Consider the following 18044-nt stretch of genomic DNA (forward strand, 5'->3'; position numbering starts at 1 on the left):
CGGGATCTCGCAAGCGTCGGAGAGGAATGGGTCAGAAGTGTTAGCTGCGTTGCAATGACACGTGTGTTATGGTGTAATGAAAAAATAAGCAGAAGTAAGCAAAAGGAAAAATTGGCCGCGTATCTGCGTGCTTCGCTGCAAATGTCGTCGAAAGACGATAGTCGTCTGCTGGACGTACTAAATGAGTCCTCCTCCTTTATGTTCAATCGCCGCATCTGGCTCATAGCGTCGCATTTGCAGCGCAGCCAAAAAGCACTAGCGTTTCCCGCGCAGCCTAAGAAACACTAGGGTCTTTAGAATTACGCATCTATGTATTTTCTAGTAAAGGAACACACCACCTAATACTTATGTATTGATGTTGCGTCTCAGATATGCGTAACATTTGCTTATTGATCGACAATGTTCACAAGTATGAACGGCGCTACCAGTTCAAGATGGCTGGGCGTTGAGCAAGCGGCTAAACTTAGGCCGGGTGGCTGAATCGGGTGACAGACAGACAAACAGAAAGACAGACCATAATTTCTGCGTCTAAGTTCTCCAAGAAAGACTATCGTCTTTAAAAAAGTGAGATGTGTTATGAAAGTGAAGGAGCAGTTCGAACTAGATGACGACGACGTGTTAGTAAAACCATAGAGTTTCCTACAATATTTGCTAGAGGGAACTGTGGCGCTGCGGTCGTTGAACCACCACGGGAATGATGGGCAGTACATGGAATGTCATGGATCTGCCTAGTCTTCGTGCTTGCGGCTGGCTTTGAACGCACTTGTGGCTTTGTTTATTGTGTTTTGGCTTTTGGGGTTTCGGATAAAAGAAGGGTTCGTTGTGAACCTTGTAAGCTGATTTGAATTGGTCAGCCTAAAAGGGCCAAGGCGGTCAAGTGGGACTGTTGAACTTTTGCTGAACTTCGAAGGGAGAGTAAAGGGGGGGGGGGGTGAGACGAAGGAACGAGGGTGCATGGGCAGGCTCTTGTCCCCTCCCTTGTAGTTGTCGAAGGGGGTAGAAACCCTGGATAGAGTCATACTTATCGTCTAGGAGCCAATGCGTATCAGTTGGCGGCTCGTGTTCACGCCCGGCGCCCGTGCGATCAGGCATTCCCCAAGGGTCGGTTCTCGGGCCACTATTCTTTTTAGTTTTTATAAATGATATCGTAAATGATATACCTGTCAAAATCAAACTGTTCGCGGACGATTGCATCCTTTATCAGGAAGTAAACACACCTGATGACCAGGCATTATTAAGTAGTGCCCTGGGCAAACTACATATTTGGTGTGAAAAATGGCAGATGAGCATCAATACTACAAAAACCGTTTCAATGACAATTTCAAGAAAGAAGGCACCCCTTACTTTCCAGTATTAGTAAATGGTCGCTGTCATTGTGCTGTAAATCGTTATAAATACTTAGGCTTAATAATCACTTCAGACCTCCGGTGGAATGAACATATCACCTTCATAGAAAAGAAAGCCATGAAAAAGCTTGGATATCTTAGGAGATCGTTACGACAGTCAACGCAAGAAATAAAACTATTAGCGTATAAAACCTACATTCGTCCCCTTTTGGAATATGCCTGCGTGGCCTGGGAACCATACACAAAGAAAAATATTGATAAACCAGAAAACCTACAAAGAAAATCTGCTCGATTTATCTTTCGCTCGTACAATCGCCTTACGTCAGTCAGTGCTTTGCTTCAGACAGCGAACTTGGAAGCCTTACATCTGCGGCGATATCGCGAAAGGTTCAAATATATGTAGCTGCTCTATCATGATAAGCTTGGCATTGATTCAAGTGCGTATATAGAAAAAGTCGAACGACGACCAACGCGGGCGGATCATTAAAAAAAATTACAGGAATTTTCTTGCAGAACCAACTCGTTGGTTGGTTGGTAACAACTTTATTGATGGTCCGGCAGAGCTTTCGCCGACTGGGCTTTACATGGGATATTTTTTCCCACGAACCGTACGCGAGTGGAATCGCCTCCCTGGTGGGGTTGTGGAGGCGGCGACAGTGGCGTCATTCTTAGCGGAGCTAAAGAACTTATAGCTTGTCTTCCTGCCATATTTGTACTCTTTGTTTTGTGACGTTGGCACGATTTGTTTTTTTTTTTCTCTTTGCTTGCTTTCATGCGTTGTTAGTACACATGTGATGTTAGTACGCATTTATATAGGTATTATGCTATATGCAATTGCATGCCATGCACTGTATATTTTTCTTTTTTTTCTTTTTTTTTTTACCGCGTTCGAAACTGTGTGTTCGCGGCATTTTCTGTGCGTAATATATTGTGAAAATGTTCAGCGTGCTATATTTATATTACCCACTCCTGCTTATGGCTCCATTTTGAAGCCAGCAGAAACCCTGTAATAAATAAATAAATTAGTGGCTGCATTTTTTGTTGTATACATGTAGTATAGCGCCGGAATGACGTTGCACAAAAGTAACTTCGAAATGCTGGTCACGAGAATCAGCAGTGATGGATTTATCATGTTTCACGTGGTTATTCCGGTTCTGCCGGTTAACTTGTGCTCTCGCCTTTAATGCGCGGTTAGTCCGGCTTGACTACAACTCACTCGCATGGTGCGTCTATACGCTTCTGGTACAACGGTGTCCTTAAACCTGAAATACTGTGGTGTATTCGTCGGAATACGCCGTCCGGACTTCTAAGAAGGGATTTCGCAAACTATGCTATGAGTAAGATGCGCGCGGCAGGAGCAAGCGAGCGCAGAATTAGATTACGTCAGCGACTGGACCGCCATCCCTGGCCGTATGTCTTTTATCTGCTGTTTTTATTTAACGAGCCATGCCGATCCATTCAAAGAAGCCGTTTCTTTTTCTCTACGTCCTCCCCGACATACCAAGCGGTGCCCTCCCCTCGGTTAAATACCTGCCGGCCGAGCACTTGCCGCATGCCAACCAGGAAGCGTCCGCGCATGCGTACATACGTCGCGATGTGCGTACACGTCACACAGGCAGGGCCCGGAATACCGGATCTCTTCGCGTTGCTCGCGGCTGTGGGACGCAGCGGGCCTTCTGCCTTTTGCTATCTGCGTCGTCTGCTCCCAGGCGGGCAGACGAAATGACGATGCGGAGCAGACGGCACATAAATAAAGAAGCCAAGATGGCGGCTCGGGAAGGACGCAGACAGCAAGGGTGGCGGGAAGAAGCAGAGGCCTCGGCAGAGCTTCGACGCGTTTTGGGCGGCCATTAAAATGTCAGCTCCCAAAGAGGTTCCATTCGTCTTCGTGCCTGCTCACTTGAACAGGTAAAGATGCATGGAGCGAGTGTTGGGAGATGGGATCTTCTATATGCGGAAGCTGTGCGTTGTGGGGGGAGGGGGGGGAGCAGCATATGCTCGTTGCGACGAAAGCGTAGCCTCACCTTCTCGTAGCTAACACTAAAAGCGTGGTTGCGGCATGTCCCACATAGTCTAACACCTGTTTCACCCCCAAGCAATTAAACAAAAAATAATGTCCGAGCTCTTATACATGCCAGACCCACGATTTCACTATCTATCTATCTATCTATCTATCTATCTATCTATCTATCTATCTATCTATCTATCTATCTATCTATCTATCTATCTATCTATCTATCTATCTATCTATCTATCTATCTATCTATCTATCTATCTATCTATCTATCTATCTATCTATCTATTTTATTTTATTTTATTTTGCCCTCAGGGTACACAGTACATTACAGAGAGGAGGGGCTATCATACATGCATGAAACAGTCTATTAATAGGCAAAAAATAATAATATAGAACATAACAAGGGTTACACAACATACCAGTAGTACATAACCTAATAAGTACATAAGTGCATTGATACACACAGTAAATGTAGTTCTACGGCAACTCGCAGTAGTACAAAAAAGAAAATTTCACAACGGCTAACTCTAGGTGATTAATTATTTAACAAAGCAATCTATCTATCTATCTATCTATCTATCTATCTATCTATCTATCTATCTATCTATCTATCTATCTATCTATCTATCTATCTCTATCTATCTATCAGTACGTTCCAGGCCCATTGAGTAAGGGGGCCAACATTTCAAAGCAGGAGAGAAAAGACACACACACACACACACACACACACACACACACACCACACACACACACACACACACACACACACACACACACACACAACACAACACACACAACACACACACCACACACACACACACACACACACACAACCCACCACACACACACCACACACACTACACACACACACACACACACACACACACACACCACACACACACACACACACACACACAACACACACACACACACACACACACACACACACCACACACACACACACACACACACACACACACACACACCACACACACACACACACACACACCACACACACACACACACACACACACACACACACACACACACACACACACACACACACACACACACACACAACACACACACACACACACACACACACACACACCCACACAACACACACACACACACACACACACACACACACACACACACACACACACACACCCACACACACACACACACACACAACACACACACACACACACACACCACACACACACACACACACACACACACACACACACACACACACACACACACACACACACACACACACACACACACACACACACACACACACACACACACACACACACACACACACAGAGAACAGAACAATGAGACGTTGGTTGCATTGAAGCCACGAAGCTCTCCAATCGAAAATGACGGCCGAGCTAGCTTCAAGGTTCGCCTTGGCGTTTCCACGACGCATTCACGTTCTCGGTTCAAAGTTGTCTTGTCCCACTGCACCCTTCTGCGCATGCGTCCGAACGGGCTGACGTCCAAGAGCCGTAATTACGATGGCGACGTGAACTTGGGGCGCGCTGAGAAACAACCATTTTCTTATCGTGTGTGGCATAGAAGGAAAGGAGGGGGTGTCTGAAGGCAAATAAAAGTTGTTTTGCGTTTAGTGCCTTGCGTGCCAGCATTCTCCACGTGAAGGGCATGCAAATGCGACACTGTGTGCCCGGTGCTGCTAGGTTGCTTCAGCTTTTCAGATTGTGCAAGTTATTAAAAGGAGGGTATACCTATACATGCCAGGAAATTATGCGCTTTTGCTTTGCATTAAGTGCGCTGGAGTGAACGCTTTACTAAAGACTCACCCGGCGCGCTGCTCTAGTGATTATGGTTCTCAATTGCTGACCCGGAGGTCGCAGGATCGAATCCCGGCCGTGGCGACCGCATTTCAATGGAGGTGAAAATCTTTGAGGCCCCTGCGCTTAGATTTAGGTGCACGTTCGGGAGCCCCAGGTGGTCGAAATTTCCGGAGCCCTCCACTACGGCGTCCCTCATAATCATATCATGGTTTGGGGACGTAAAACCCCCAAGATTATTATGTTAGTATGTATGTTTTCTTTCGGACCTTCCGATTGGGGGGGGGGGGGGGGGGGGGGAGGATCGCTGCGGTGAAACCTATCCTCCTTCCCCCCTATTAGAGAAGCCTGCGCACGCATATGCATACACCCACTGAGAAGTATACCTCATGAAATGTGCGAGGTGCTGCTGCCAGAGGGCGGCAGCAGCGACGCGCTCGACGCGCCCTCTACGTTCTTCGAGGAGCGGCCACAGCAGCCACTGCGGCGAGCGCACACAATGACAATCGCAGGACCTTGAACCGAAATGAAAGGAACGCACGCCGCGGTGACTCTCGAAGCGACGCGCCACTGAGGAAGCCGTGGCGACGAGGCCATAACGACCGTGCGTGCGCGTTAGTGCGTACTGCATCAAGTCGGAGGATGAGTAGTGTTAGATGGACTGCGAAGGTGGCCAGGAGGCCATCGAAAGGTGCGCGGTGGCCGTCTTCCGCGAGGACGAGGATGAGTAATTCTGTGCAGCAGAAAATAAAAATAGAGGGAGGGTGGAAGCGAGAGAGGTGGTTCTACAAGGCAAAACCAGCGCAGACATAGAAAGACAAACGGCACTGACTTCCACCTATATGTACTGAGCGAAAGGAGAATGTAAGGACTTTTTTTTTTGTTTTGTTGAACACAACCTTTATGAAAAAGCGACAAGGAAGGCATAGGGGATCTATCTATCTATCTATCTATCTATCTATCTATCTATCTATCTATCTATCTATCTATCTATCTATCTATCTATCTATCTATCTATCTATCTATCTATCTATCTATCTATCTATCTATCTATCTATCTATCTATCTATCTATCTATCTATCTATCTATCTATCTATCTATCTATCTATCTATCTATCTATCTATCTATCTATCTATCTATCGTTCGCCAAGAAGACGAGATACGCAGTTGGCTGCATTGTTTCGTATTGTGGACCAGTGTCAAATGTTGTTTTTCATCGAACTCTCAATCCAACTAGCCCGATTTTGTGCTTCTGCGAAACTTATGAATTCGAGTCTTTATTGCTTATAGGATTTACGGGGGTCCAGTTTTTTGTCGCAAACCCCACGATCCTGTAAACACTTGTGACCCACATAGTGCGAGTGTATTGATACAGAACAGCCGCCGATACAGATACAACATATGCAGAACAATGTGATACACAGCAGCATTCTTGCCGTACAGGTCGGAGCGAGTACATTATCATAATCCTCGTAGCTGACCTTTTGACAATCATTCCGGAGAGATATACACTTAGATCTCTGTCGCTATTGTTCCTCGAACGGATTTAGATTTCGAGCCCTTGTTTACAGGTACGGACACTCTATGGTCTTTCTTTCTTTTTAATGGTAGGGCCTGCATAATTTTGTCACCGCTGCATCGGTCGAATTATCTCAGGCTTTGCGCGTGGAAATCTCTTTTTTCAATTACGGCTGTCGACACAAAGAGAGCGTGTTGTAATATCGTGTAAACCTTTTTTTCCCTCTCTCTTCTTTGCTCGGCAACTCTCCAAGACCGTTCTTCATCCGAGTTTAATTGAAAAAGAGGTCGAGCTTCTTCGAATAGGTCACAGAGGGCGCTTGCTGTTAAGCAGGCGCGTGTGCGTGACCGCGCTGAGATCTACGTACGTGCGTGCGTGCGTGCGTGCGTGCGTGCATACATACATACATACATACATACATACATACATACATACGTACGTACGTACGTACAGTCGTGAGCAATATGACAGGGAACACTGAAACTACTTGTTAGAGATTATGGAGGCTAAACGCAGTTGGCAAGCACAAAAGTGTTCATAACACTAAGAGCTATTGCGGAGCGGCATCTTTCGCAATTCGACACGTCACGTTCATATCGGTACATTGGAAGCAATCGAATAAACACGAATTCGGTGTTTCCTTTCATATTGTTCCCGACTGTACATACATACATACATACATACATACATACATACATACATACATACATACATACATACATACATACATACATACATACATACATACATACATACATCACACACTCGGGCGTGTTTACAAGAGCGCGAAATTAAACTAAAGCAAGTGTTTCTGCCGACTTTAATACCGAGCGAAATTCGTTGTAGCGAGGCAAAACGTAAAAATAAATTGAGTTGAGGGCTCTGCGTGTGCCTCCTTTGTAAAGCGAGACTACGTAGGATTTGGCCTTTCCGTTTAAATGAAGCAGGGCCCAAATATCCGCAGGACGGAAACGCACGTGTTATGCAAATGTGTGAATGAGATGAATCGCCGGATTGATATTATCCTACCATCCGAAGCGCAAACACAATGAGAGCCGGTCAAATTGGAATACCTGGAATCTCGGGTTAAAGGCCTTATTTAGAGTAGCAAGAAGGCGTTCTCGCGCGCTGCTCCGATGTGTGCGCTTCTCGAACAAATTGTGAAAAAAAAAAAATAAAATTTAGGAATGAGGCAAAAGTGGTGGACGTGACCTAGATATTGCCACGTTCTTTCCTTTACTGGAGCGGAAAATCAAACAGCGCCTCGACGGGGACGGTCAGTATTAAAGATTTCGAGTCCGTCCTAGATTTCCCACTTCGGGCACCATTTCATTTCGGCGAGCGCAGCGCTCAGTGTCTGTAGCTGCCGCGGGCTCTTGTATGAAGCCTGGCTGAGAAAATAAACTTGCGCAAAAAAAAAAAAAAAAAGACACGGTTTAATTCGTGTGCCCCCGCATTGGTGCGGAGAAAAACGTGCGGCCACATAAACATTGTACCCGCATGACTGCGCGCAAGTCAAGCGGTTTCAAACGACCACTGTCTCCGCTCTGGACTGATTTTCAATCTTGCACTGTGGACAGAAGGTATTTGACAAGGTTTGGAGTCCTCCGAGCCGCCTAGCAATGACTAGCTGTTTATCTAGCGCAAATGAGTTGAGCTAAGGCGGCCCGCGAGGTTAAATTAAATTCTGAGCTTTTGCGTCCAAAATCGCGATGTGCTGATGACACGTGACGTAGCAAAACGCGGGGGGACATGAGATTAATTTTTGACAGACCACCTATAGTGTTATTTACCGTGCACACAAATCTATGTAGACAGACGCTTTTTTTGGTTTGGTATTTCGGCCCGATATATATCAGTATGCCGAAGCCGTGGCCGGGATTCGAACACATGACCTCAAGCTTATTAGTGCGATATTTCACTAATTAAGCTATCACGGCGGTTTAGAAACGTTAAAGGGACAACAGAGATAGAAGTTCTTTCGTTTGCATTAGTAAGTTTTCTTTTCTCAATAACACACACATGCACGTCATGTGATGCCCTTATCATGTGACGTCATGACGACGTCACAATTTTCTGCGATATGTGACTTCACAACATGACGTCATCAGTGACGTATGCACGTGGATTTTTGTACCACTTCATCCGCCTGCCTTGTTTCGCTCAAGGCGCGATCAATGGCACACTTAAAGGGACACTAAAGGCAAATAATAATTTGTCAGAGTGAAAGCTCAATGTATGACAACGTCTAAAACGGCAATAGTATTAACAGCAGTGCCCTACTTACCGAGAAATTAAGCTAAATGTATCACACGATGAGCGCCACGAGCGGGACGCTCTGGAAATGATCCGGATAACGGGAGAGAGTCTGACTACAATTAATCCCTCGTAATCAAACTAGCTGCAATAAAAAAAGAACCTTCCGTGCATCAAGAGACGTAATAAAATGCTGTTTGTTCGTTTCTGTTTGATTCATGGAAAAAAGAACCTCTTTGGCGTTGCCATGGGGAACGGCGCGCGTGGTTCAACGGTTTCGTTTTCGCCGAACTGCGCTTCGCCCGGCGCTCTGCTTCGCTCACGCGGTCGCGTCTCAGTGGTAGTTTCGGTATCGCGTACTGCCGCGTGTGTTTTGCACGCTCGTGAGTGTCGCTCTCGCAGAAACTTCGACAAAATGCCGCATGCATGTGTTGTTGCCGGATGCCCGAATGGTGCACGCCGCCAGTGCACGTCGCCGCGCAGTAAAGGCGGGCAACGTTGGGCACGGCAACAGTGCCGTGAGAAAGACCGCTTTCGGGCGGCTGATTTGAAGTGCGCTAACGCGATGCGGACCACTAAAGCGTGATTTTATTTCAAAATAAGCACTTCCTTGGCACAAAAGTAGCACTACCGCTATTTCAACAATCAACGTCGACTTCTTAATACTTGCCTTTAGTGTCCCTTTAAAGGCCGCGCGACCGTTTGCGACTGGCGACCAAAATGTGATTCTTGGCGACCGACGTTCACACCTATGTGCCACTTATACCCGCGTACAGAATTCTAGTCTGCTCGCGTATGGCTCGCATTGTCATTGCCCTTTAAAATAAGCTGACATCCTGTTCCTGCGCACCTGACTGGTTCAGAGGTTTGCGACAGCAGTCGCGTGACTGAAAAAAAAAACAAACAAACAAAAAAAAGAGCAGCGAGCGACTGAGCCAACGCAGTTGGGACCAACGCTGCCATTTGCGACCAGTTACATTGCGACTAACTTGGTCGCGCGAGCGGTGCTGGTCGCAGGTGCGAACGAGCCTTAAAGGAGTACCGACACGAATTTTAAAAATTTTCGGATTGTTGCTCTAAATAAAAATACTGGTGTCGAGAAACCTAAAACGAGTATTGTGGTGCCTGGGAATGCATCGTGTATATTTTAATTAGCGCTACCTTAACAAGACAGTTTCGGTTTCGATATCGGGGGGGGGGGGGGGGCGGCTTCTCAGTGACGTTTCATGTGAGTATGACGTCACGGGGATACAGAAACTCGCGACGTACTAGCGGCAAATCCGTCATCTGCTCGTGGTGCACATAAACAACGATGAGTGAACTGTCGTCCAGTGACCCCGACAGTGATTTCTACGATTTAGGCTGCATATGCAGGACGCAGAACTCGCAAACTCGGGCGAACTGTCTTGACTCGTCGGGATAATGTCCATTGCAGTGGGGCCGGCTTGCAGATGCTCAGCGACGAAAACTTCAAAGTCAAATTAAAATAATTTATACGTGTTCTCCGACACCGGTGTGGACAGCGTTGACACTGCATATCAAGGAAACGGAAAATGTCCCTTTTGCGTTGTCTCAGAATCGTGTCAGTACTCCTTTAAGCCAAAGCAGCCGCTTTGCGAACAAAGCCGCCATTTGCAACCGGTGCTAGTCGCTGGTGTGAACTGCGCAAGTGTTTAGAGCAAATCATTAACGATTTACTGAGGGTGCTAAATGCACTGCAAGCTAAAGCTAAACGAGGGAGGGAAAGTTCTAGGTCCACAGCGCTCCTGGTCGAAGGACACGGCTCGCGACCTCCAATGTAGGCCCCGTTGAAGGCGATGTTTTTCGCTTTCTCCTCTCCACTTAATGCTCGCTTCTTCTTCGACGCTTCGCTCTTATCGTAACGTGCGTACTTCGCTTCGTTTTCTTTATACACGTCGCGGCACCCTACGCATCTCAATCGCTCATTGTGGTCTTTCAAAAGCCGCCAGCTTCAATTTGTCGAGTCGATATACAAAGACGCCATTGAACTACTGTACGTCTTCAATGTGCGATGCCGCCGTCCTGTGTGGTGATGTTAGGCAGTTTTAGAATAGCGTACGCAACGCTTTGCGTTAGCTTTTCGCACAACTGCGCATGCGTCGTACGCTAATCGCTTGCGGGCTCCCGTTAAAGGCCAACTCCGGCGATTTTTTGGCCATGTCAAAGTAATGGTGCCTTTATGTTCCTGAGACGCTCCTGTTACGGGCCCGATAGCAGAAATACTCGGCAAATTGGAGAATAATTTTAAATAAGCAAAGAAGCGCAACACCGAAACCGAAACCCAACCGAGTGTGCTGTCTACATATGACGTAGATGTTGTTACGAACGAACCGGAAGTCGTACAAGGCATGCCGGTCACGCCGGCGCCGAGTATGATAACTGTGACAGCCGGGACGACCAGCGAAGCGCCGGCCAAACCAACGCTGTCTGTCGCCTTGTGCACAGCAGACGCTCGCTGTAGCGGCCGAAGCGCCGAAGTTAGCGGTGCCCTCGGCTGCGTCACTTCCGCTGCCTTCCCAATACTGACGTCACAGACGCAATGTTGCCAATAATTGTGGGAAGCCAGGAGGGCGTTTGCAGACAATCTTTAAAATTCATTTGCAAACAATCTGCGCATGTCTCAAGCCTGTAATTTGGCATAAATGACGTAAACGTGCAAAGGAACGTACCCAGCGAATTTCATTGAGATCCATCGACCTCGAAAAATCGCCGGAGTTGGCCTTTAAATGACGGAAGTAGCGGCCCGCAAACGCTAACGCTAACTTAGCGTACGCTATTCTGAAACTGCCCCGCCACGGTGGTCTAGTGGTTATGGCGCTCGACTGCTGACCCGAAGGTCGCGGGATCGAATCCCTGCCGCGGCGGCTGCATTTTCGATGGAGGCGAAAATGTTTGAGGCCCGTGTACTTAGATTTAGGTGCACGTTAAAGAACCCCAGGCGGTCGAAATTTCAGTAGCCCTACACTACGGCGTCTCTTATAATCATATCATGGTTTTGGGACGTTAAACCCCAGATATTATTATTATTGATTATTCTAAAACTGCCTATTGTTGCGTGTTTTAAGACGAAATCCTTAGGTGCCTCATTAAACGCGAAAAGTGACCGTCGGCGGCGTCGGCGTCAACAGGAGTGACGAAAAAGATAACCCCGTGATGACGTCATCATATGACGTCATCACGAGATGATGACGACCACATGACGTTAGAGGCCGCCAAAATTTGTGACGTCGTCATGACCAGACGTCACGTGGTTGCAACGGCGAGGTACGCAAAACTGGAAAGAAAGACTCGAAGTACAGGCAACGCTTCCTGTACAATGATAAGGCGAGCACGGTCATCGATAATTTCAGAGACGTCATCGTGACGTCACATCTGAAATCACAATCTGAATCCGAAGCATTCACGTGCTTACGACAGCGTCGCAGCGCCAGTTTTACCTCTAGGTAATAGTAAGAAACTCAAAGTTTCAATACTCGCTGTAGACCGTTATATAGACAGCGGACAGCGTCCATCTTAAAACTCCCATGGTAATTCTGACGGGGTGGGGGGTCGGCCATAGTTTGCGTATGTTCGTGCGTCTGTTTGTATGTGCGCATCTATATACGCATGCTAGATAGACAAATTTCGGTGGGGAGTGGCGGAGGTGGGTTGAACCCCCTCCCCACTGGCTGCGCCAATGGCGGTTATGTGTAGGCTACATTTCGAGACCTCCCACGTCCAAGGAGAGAAGCCTCATTGTGGACAGCTTGTAGCTCTTTGTGCAAGACACGACAGACATTTCAGACAGCTCAACAACACTATAGTTGCTCCCGCACGTCCGGTCGTCAGACATGGGAGGGAAGCGCGTATCTAGAGAGAGCAGCGACCGGCAAATATAGGCTCAAGAGACTCTTGGTCGTTGCCTGCTGCTGCCGTACAGAAGCCATAGATGCGGGAGCACGGCTCAATTTCTTGCTGCATTGTTGTTGCTTGTTTCTTACGTCACGACGGAAAACGTGACTCGCCGCTGCTGCCTGCTCGTTCACTGCACCGAAAGGTAATGCACACCGCTTCCGGTCGCGAACCCTAGCAGACGACGCGGCGGCGTTGTGTCGTCTGTCTCCTGAAACCTGGCGCGCTAGCAGACGACACCGTCTGCCATTGCCCATACTCGTTTACAACCTAAGAAAGAAATTTCAGCTCCGCCCACAGCCATCATTGTGCCGCCCACACAGAACTTACATCAGTGCTCCATCCAATAGCACTTACTCACTTTTGTGACGTCAAACACTAATCGAGTGTTTCAGATATCTGGCTTTCCCTACAGACACGCGTTTGTGTCTCTGGTTTTGAGGTCGGAAACTTGAACGTCCTGGTGAATTTCGTCGGAGATTCTGACATCGCTGCTTGGTCAAACGTCATGTTTTACGTAGTAACGACGAACTTTAACTGTTTATATGCGTAGTAATTACATTAGCCGAGAAAAAATTACTTACGGTTCGAGCGGAAACCAACCAGCACGACTCATCATTCATCAACAATCATTCCCATGCTGGCTGAAGCGCCATGCGTTGCAGCTCCCATAGACACTAGCGCCAGATTTCCCTCTAGTGTGCTATTATGAAACACCATGGTCCCAGCCACGTTTAGGCCGCCATGTTGGTGTATGCGCGTCTGTGCTAACGACGATCCTTTTTTTTTTCTTGCAGTTTTTCTTTTCTGCGTTAGTTCAGATAGTGTCGTCTGCACTGTTGTACGCACGACTGCTACGTGCGTTGACGTGTTTTGTCTTCCCGACACGACTTCCTTCAATCTTTCTTTCTTACTTTCTTTCTTTTTTTCTTTCTTTGCTGAGTTTTGCGTGACACCCTGGAACGCCGGTAGTGCAGAGGTCACGTAACACGCTCTCACGAATGGTAGCTGCACGCGTTCTTTTCAGTGCGATATTCTCCTTTGTCATTTCTTCCTTTTTTTTTTCTTCTTTTAAAGCAGTGCGATCTTCTTCCGCTCACTGTTGCCGCGCGCTCCTTATTTCTCTTTTGAACTTGTTCTACTGTCCTCACGGTAAGCGTGAGCAAACGTCACGTGTGACGAAAGCTTGTTACGTCACACGTAGCAGACGTAGCTGCAACGATGAGCCAGGCAGATGCTGTGATGCATTCTTGCAGACGGACGAAAAGAAAGGAGAGAAAAACAAAAGTCGGGCAGAACCAACTGAGGTTTGCTGTCTACGTGTATGTGAGAGTACGTGGACTCCGAGACATATTACCAGACGCATAGCCACGTGTGACGACAGCTTGTTACGTCACAAGTAGAAGACGTAGCTGCAACGATGAGCCAAGGAAAAGTTGTGACGCGTTATTGTATACGTACGAAAGGATTGGGAGAAAAACAGAAATCGGGCAGAAACAACTTTGCTGTCTACATGTATGAGGTAGCACATGGACTCCGAGACGCATTACGACATAACATTTTAGCCTTTGGTCTCTGTAGTCACGTGTGACGAAAGCTTATTACGTCACACGTAGCAGACGTAGCTGCAACGATGAGCCAGGTAGAAGCTGTGAATCATTAATATATACGTGCGAAATAAAGCGAGAAAGACAGAAGTCGGGCAGAACCAACTGAGGTTTGGTGTGTATGTGTATGTTAGAGTACACGGACTCCGAGACATGTTACGAAACAAAATGTTTGCCTTTGGTCTCTGTGGCCAATGTTGCTGCTGTTATAGACTGCGGATAGGCAAGGTCGGCCGACTCGTCACCATCATTCAGCCAACACTAGCCATAGCTAAGAGCAGCAATAATTTTGCCACCATTATCTAGAAATAGGCTAGAATTAGTCATTATCAGACAACAAAAGTAGACACTAGCCAACATTAGAACTTGCTAAGCAGCGCCGGTTGTGCACGAGGAAATGTGGAAGGCAAGAACACTACAGTCGTCAGTTTACGCTAAAAAAAAATCACGGTTGAGTGAGGGGGGGGGGGGTTAGAGTCACTGGAAAATCAGAGTACCGCAAAGGTAGGCTGCACGCGGGCAACATTGAGTGGCGGCGGCCATGTCCCTTCCAGACCGTCCGCCGCGTTGCTAGCGTGTGTTGAGAAGTGACCGATCTTTTAGCCCCATTACCGTGTTACGCTCGGCAGAACGGCATTATGTGTGTGTGTGTTTCTTCAAGAGGTTAGTAGAAGTGATTTCGAGACATCGACAGGTATGGATCGACTGCGCGGTTAGCGGTGCAACAAATGAAACGTACGGCGAATGTTGCCATGTGCTCGCGAACTCTCTTCATGGCTTCATCGGTCCCGTTTCGTGTCACGCCCGGGCGTGTTCGCTAGGTCCGGATCTGTAAGCATAGTTGCATTAGCGCAGTGACATCGTGCGAGATGCCATTTACTTCGACATTTGGTGAATCTTGACTGTTTGCGCTAGCTTTGCAGTCGGTGTTCAGGTTCACTGCACTCGAGAACGTTATCGAACATCGAGAACATTCAACATTGCGTCCTTCGACTGATTGCTGACGCATAGCTTGCTTGCGCACCGTGCTTGCTGTTCAACTGGTTGACATGTGTAATAGAAGTTGTGTGTGTACGGTAATTGGAAGTTGTGCGCGACGTCTTGATTCGGAACGCCAGCAGCCGAACGCACGGGCGAATCGGCGTGCGGTACGTATGTGCATCTTATCTTACGATACATAGAGAATAGGCCATCAAAAATTATTGACATCACTACTTAATTGTTTCATTTCCTACTTTTTATCTCCTTAATATTCCCAACGTTGCAATGAACTTGCAAATATTTTGCTGTGTTCTGACAAACAGTTCTTTTTTTTTTTGGCGTCGCCAGCGCGTAAACAGCTGGGGTTCGGTTTCTGCACTGCTGCACTTTTTTTTTTCATAATGCACTCTTATTAAAACTTCCTCGACACGGTGCTTTATGTTATTTTGATCAGAAATAGCACATCCCGGAATTTTTAAAGCGCATGCTACTGCAACACAGTATGTATATAGACCTAGGGCTCGCATAAAATCGACTCCCTCAATACGTGGGATCTGCTTTTTTTTTTTTTTTTTGCTGTGACCATTTCTCACCAACTATACAGTATTTTAAGGGCACGCTCGGTGCAATGCAGCATTAGCAGCATTTTTTTGCAACAAATGCAAAAATACGCTTGATAACATTGGCTTATACCAAGTTTATCAACAGAGTTCCATGCTTCTGTTTTGTGCAATGCCAAAGATCATGCCACAATTGCCGTGAAGGTATACCAGTAAACAGTTATTATTTTAATAAATCTTCGATTTCGCTCTCGTGCGCGACACGCTTATAACTCGGATAGCATGCGTAATCTGTTCAACAGATCGAGATATAAACAGCCGAGCAAATAGAAAGGTATGTAGTTTTCAATATCGCTGACCATAGCGAACCGAAAATGTGAAGTATCCTGTCGCATAAGATCTTTTCCAGCAAAGTTAGCGTAGTTCACTGCAGGAAGGAGTGTTATTCGAGGGGGGCGAATTCGTTCAGGGCAACTATGCAGCCCCGTGGAACGGCGCTCTTTGACATTAATTTTTCCCACACGGCAAACGAGATTCCCAGAGTAGCTCACCAGTAACGTTCGATTGATGGTGAGCTACTCTCTTCTGGCATCTGCATGCAGTGGCGTAGCCAAGGGGTGGCACACCGGCCCGTGCCCCCCCCCCCCCCCCCCCGAAAAAAATGTCTGCTTACGCCCCTGTCCGCATGACGCGTTTAAAAAAGCGACGAAGCACTTCTGGGGACCGTGGTACTGCTAAATGTCCGGCCACGCTCTGCATTGAACGCGCCTGCGCCCAAAGCGCTTGGAAGGGATATGGCGGCGAGAGGTCACGTGATGCGAGTAAGCCAATCGCGTCGGCGGCGGCGCGCGGAAAACAGATGCGATACTCTGAAAATTTTCCAGTGACTCTAGGGGGGGGTGGGTGGGATTACGCTATGATACCAGTAATTGTCCGTTGTGCATGTCAAGCATTAAACAAGCAAATAACTAAATAAACAAATGAGCATTTTAGCTATTGGCAGCCAAGCCATCACATAGTTTCGATTCATATTCGAGCATCAAATAAACAAACAAGATAACCATTTTAGCAATTGACAGCCAATCAATCGTATAGTTTCGATTCATATTCAAGCATCAAATAAACAAACAAATAAGCATTTTTAGCTGTTGGCAGCCAAGCGATCACATAGTTTCGATTCATATTCGACAGCTGTGTTACTACCCAGATATGCTGCTGTTTTTCTTAGACACCGAAACAGGCGCAGTGCCGTAAGAGCACGTTTACGATTCGTTCCTGTCCTTAGGACCATATAATTCACCCACGATCATTATCATAATTTTTTTATCCCTCGGAGGCTCCTGATGTGGGCCAGGTAAGACTTCTTCATTGCTTAATATGCTCATTAGCACACATTATAGCATAATATAGCATATTATAGCATATAGCATATTATAGCATATCATAGCATGTTACAGCATATGCCACGAAACCGCTGTTGACTTTCTTGCGGGCCACGAACCTGAACGAAACGTTTTAAACTTGTGTGGCTGTGTTATGCGTTTGTCAGTGTATATATCATATCATATCACCCAGCACCTGGAGTAACATGTCAGGCTAATAGCCAGGCAAACATCTCCAGCTTTTCATTAAAATGTTTCTCTCTCTATAGCATATTATAGCTGCATTAGCATATCAGCATATGTAACGGCACGTTACAGTCCGACACAGTCGCACGTGACCTTTTTAAACTTTGCAGACGTTTTAGATACGTCTGGCAACAATTCACGGAACTAAGTCTGCAGCGCCGTCTGCTATGCTGTTCCCAGAAGCAGACGACGTTTTCCTCATTCATGCGTCATAACTTGCTGCAAAGCTTCCGCAACATGACACCGATTTCGTGATGCATTGCAAACGTGTAACAGTTCTTGTTTTTTTTTTATCTTTACGTTCGTGCACTTACACGTTGGTAAAGCACGATGCCCGGACAACAGAATCACGCACGTCATCACAACGTGCTGTCTTTATTGCGGTACCTTTCCGCA

The 18044-nt window shown here is 46.8% G+C and overlaps 1 protein-coding gene across 2 annotated transcripts in view; it reads left to right on the forward strand.

Annotated features, from left to right (window-relative positions):
- LOC119400263 (transmembrane protein 114) overlaps window positions 1–18044 on the forward strand; it is a 157275-nt gene that overhangs the window by 23811 nt on the left and 115420 nt on the right. The gene's annotated exons all lie outside the window — the stretch shown is intronic.

The sequence above is a fragment of the Rhipicephalus sanguineus genome, chromosome 7 (genome assembly GCF_013339695.2).
Source record: "Rhipicephalus sanguineus isolate Rsan-2018 chromosome 7, BIME_Rsan_1.4, whole genome shotgun sequence".
Classification (NCBI taxonomy): Eukaryota; Metazoa; Arthropoda; class Arachnida; order Ixodida; family Ixodidae; genus Rhipicephalus; species Rhipicephalus sanguineus.